The following is a 4,280-nucleotide window of genomic DNA, read 5'->3' as shown; positions in this document are numbered from 1 at the left end:
GTAAGTCAGCTTTGCATTACTTGCTCTTTTGTCTGCGGTCAGGGGAGCCGCAGGAAGGGGGCAACGGGCAGCAGGGTCGCCACCAAGTTGTGCACAGAGTTCTTCATCGGGGAGTGGTGGTTGCAGCTTCCCAGCAGGGTTTGGCTGGGGAAGGGGCTCCGGTGAAGTGCTCTGAGCTAACATGTGCAGGAGGGAAACGCGAGTGCACAGCGGCATGCTTGCAAGATTGATGATGGAGAAGAAAAGAGGGAAGAAGTGGGGAGGAGGGGAGATTGCGGGAGAAAATCCGCGCTGTGCTGAAAAGGGTGTATTCACACAGTGGGAGCTGAGCTGAGCTGATTAAGAAGTTAAACATAAAGGATCTACTGCAGGGCGGTTTCTGCTGCAGGAAGCAGTTCTGGTGTTACTAATTCTTAATTCCATCAAAAGCAAGCATTGCGTTATCAGAATCATGTAATTATGTGTCGGGTAAGCTGTCACCATAGCTCCGTAGCTGAGTGCATGCTTTTAGGCAAATTCTCTGCAGAGTTTCATCCTGGCAGGGAAGAGGTCTGAGCAGCATTTTGCCCCATTTTAGCCAAAACTTTCATTTCCACGTCTCACGCCGTCATTTGTAATGAGGAACCGTTGCAGACTGTGGGCAAGGATGCCCGTGGGGGCCGGGCCTGGCTGCGGGTAACCACATCCCTCGGCATGCAGACACTGCCAGCTCATCGCCTGGCGCACCACGGGGCAGCCCCACGTAGCCCACATCACCCGGTCCCGCGGTGCCCGATTAGCATGGGAGGGCTGCGGCATGCGGCACATCCCGAGTGGGCTGTGGCCATCCATCCCTGCCACCCCTCCTGCGATCAACAGATGCTACGTGCTGCAGCAAGGCAGAGAGCACGGGTGTCCTTTGTAGCTGGAGGCATGGCTGCTGCTGCCGCTATTGCGGTGCTGCTCCTCGCTGTTTGCTTTGCGTCCTCTGCTCTGCTAATGAGCCCACGGAGATGTAAAATAACCAGATATCAATCAGACAGTTGCGTTTTCTTTTTACCTCTTTGAAATGTTCCCTGGAAAAAACATCAAATGCTTATCGTGTGCTGGAGGAGGGGCGGGGGGAAGGGGGAGAATACTATAAGTGTTTAATATTCAAGCAGCAGGAAGTAGGTGCATTTTTTAGGTTGTTTTAAAGTTCTATGACATTGCCAGTTCCCCAAATGAAAGCACTGGGATTGTTCCCGAGCTAACCCTCACCACTGCCTCAGGTTCTGGACTCCTGCAGCTATAAATAAGGGAGAGCTGTGCTGCAGAGCTGCTCAGCATATTGCTGCTGTGCATGTTTTTGGAAAACTTCCACCTTCAAATTGAAAAAACAATTTAAAAAAAAAAGGTTTACATTACTGCTGCTTTTCCTGCCTGCTGCATAGCAGCCAGCACCCACTGCCATACCACAAGATGTCCCTACACCTTACTGCAGAGTAAGTCGGATACGCTGCTTCTTGGTGCATTGCATTTCACACCACTGAGGCCATTATGGAGATAGAATTGTTGTCTGGTGTGTTATAGCTTCTTGGAGTTGGCATAGGCTGATATAAAAGGAGGCTGAGAACCTGGATCTGCATTTTCTCTATAAATTTCCTTTATGGTTTCTATTTCTGTAGTGCCTGCTAGGCTGGCTGCAAGTAAAACATAGTATTGTGATATGTGCAATGAATTAAATTGCAATAATTCAACTTCAGTGTCAAAAACATTCTTCCTTACTTTAATCTGAGCGTGGGTCCATTGGGTGACTTTTCGCATACACGTTGCAGAACAGCAGGTTGTCCATGCAAGCTGGCGTGGTGATTTTTCTTCTGCACTTGGGTGGTTACAAATGTTTATCCAAACACATAGAAGGTTATTTCCAGAGTAAGCTTTGCTCCATCCAGATGAGCCGTTTGGCATGAGTTTGGTATTTCTTCTCTATTGCTGGTTGGCAAAAATAAGTTCAGTCATCAAAAGCTGTATGTCTTTTCTCTAGACCAAGAGAAAGCTGGCACTGACATTCCCTCTAGAGTTATCAATGGAAAAACAGTCTACACAAGCTGTAGTATTTTACTCAGGTGAGCACAAGCTCATATCAGTGCTTCGCAATGAATGCTGGACATACAGAGAGAAAAGCTCTGACCACAGTGCTTCAACTGCTGGACACTGCTGCCCATAGATATGTGTTTGCCTTCCTAATTGCCATGGCAGATGGGCTTGTCAGGAAGAGAAGAGTAAATGTTAAGTGTCCACCACTGAGTGTTTAAAGAAAGCAAAATCTAGATACGGAAATACGAACATTTAGACCAGAAGGCAGACACTTTTCAAAGAGTTGGTTTTGTTCTTTCTTACTCTAACTGGTCACAGTTATAGTGTATGCTGTTCTGGCACACAGACAGGTTCCATGGGAAGTGGAAAAGAGGGATCTGTCAGGACATTAATCTGAACACTGGTGAACACAGACCAGTCACTTGTTTTGCCAGCAATGAGCACTTAATCTCTCTGTGCATTCATTTTTGGTTTGTAAACTATGAGTAAAGGGCATTGCCCATGTCTTGGAGAGCTCTTACAGGTACATGCCAGACTGTGGAGAGCTTGGATGCTATGGTTAATTTATCAGGGGAGGAAGCAGTTAAATAAGCCTTTAAAAATAGAAAGTGTGGTTTTGGAAAAGAAATAGAAAGAAATGGAATCTTTAAAGAGATATGTTGCTAATATCCCTGCATATGTTTAAACTGTGATTTTCAGACCCTTCTGGTTTTGACTACTGTCCAGTATGGAAAGTGGACAGATGCAAAACAGCCACTGGGAACTGGAACTCAGGTCTCTGCTTAGGAACAAGGTAGAGGTTTTGTGTCCTGGGCAGGACCTTGATGGCCAGGAATGGTTGGTTTTCTGATCCCTCCTTCATGAGAGGCCATCTGAGCACCAAGTAGTGGCAAATCCTTCTGTCATTCCCCAGCACACTCACCACCTTTATTTGAGACTAACTTCAATAGCCACAGCACTGGACTATGTGAGTACTGAGTGGAGATGCCAGTGGAGGAGGCAAGCAATAGGTCCCAACAAGAAGATGGAAGCCTTCTTGTCAGTAATCTGTAGCACACTTCAGTGTGCTCTTTTGCTGAAGGCAGGGTGGTGGGTTACATTTTGAGTGGAAAAGAATACATTTTTATCACTTAAAATGAATACACCTGCATTAAGTTGCTCAAAAGTTTGGAATGTGAGAGGTACTGTTGGAAGTAGTCTCAGTGGCCAGTAGGCTCAGGGGACAGGTGAGCCAAGTGACAATATTATATTTTAGATGAGTAAAATGTACAGCCCTACAGTTTACTATATGGCCTTGCTCTCTTTGACTGCAGATATCATTATCAGACTTTGACCTAATTATAGGCAAGCATTTACACAGTGTGAATATTTTCCATAGCTCACATAGCACTCATAAACCTGGGAAGTTGGAAGAGCTGAATGTGTATGTCAGTGCATTTGAGGTATGAATATCTGTATGATGCAGTATGTGTATCAAATGATCTAGGTAATCACTGGGAAAATAAACACAAAGAAGAAATCCTTCACTAGAGTAACTATCATCACAGGAGCTAGAGCTGTTGTTCAAGTTAAGGATGCATCTAGTCTCCAGATACAAGAAGGAAGTTGCTAATGTGTACTGATTTCTTAAGAAGTAAACCCACTACTTTCTCTTCTTACCAGTGCCCAGCTCTAGCAACCAGGGAAATATTAAAGAAAAGTTGTTGCTGACATCCATGTAGCTGTGTCAAAGATAACTTTTGTAAGCCATGACTGTTCTTGCTCTTTCTCTGCAATTACAAGTTTGTTGAACTGTACCAAATGTTGCTGAAATGTCATCAGATGTTTGATTTAGTACTGCAGTACTCTGTTGTTTAAAAATAGTACTCTCTGGATGAGTGGGGTGTGCCTTAAATGGATTAAGGGCTGGCTAGATGACAGGTCCTCCAAAGTTGTTACTAATGAGAGAGATGACTGGTGAGAGTCCTGTTCCTTGGACTGAAGGCAGAAGGCTGACTTTTTCTACCTGAAAGGATGTTGTGGTGAGGTGGAGGTCAGCCTCTTCTCCTGGGTAACAGATAGGATGAGAGAGAATGGGCTCAGTCTGCACCAGCAGAGGTTCAGGCTGTATCCTGAACTTATTCTTCAAAACAGTGGTCATACACATACTTCAAACCAGATGATCTTTGAGGTCTTTTCCAACATTAATGACTCTGTGATTCTATGACTTATGAACCCACTTT

General features: G+C 45.1%; 1 protein-coding gene across 12 annotated transcripts in view; it reads left to right on the top strand.

Annotated features, from left to right (window-relative positions):
- Positions 1–4,280, top strand: part of PALM2AKAP2 (PALM2 and AKAP2 fusion) — a 234,159-nt gene that overhangs the window by 131 nt on the left and 229,748 nt on the right. The gene's annotated exons all lie outside the window — the stretch shown is intronic.

Source organism: Coturnix japonica, chromosome Z (assembly GCF_054131305.1).
Source record: "Coturnix japonica strain WE chromosome Z, WE-NBRP24, whole genome shotgun sequence".
In the NCBI taxonomy this organism is placed as follows: Eukaryota; Metazoa; Chordata; class Aves; order Galliformes; family Phasianidae; genus Coturnix; species Coturnix japonica.
Note: the sequence above shows the minus strand (reverse complement) of the source record. Positions and strands in the feature narration are given on the sequence as shown.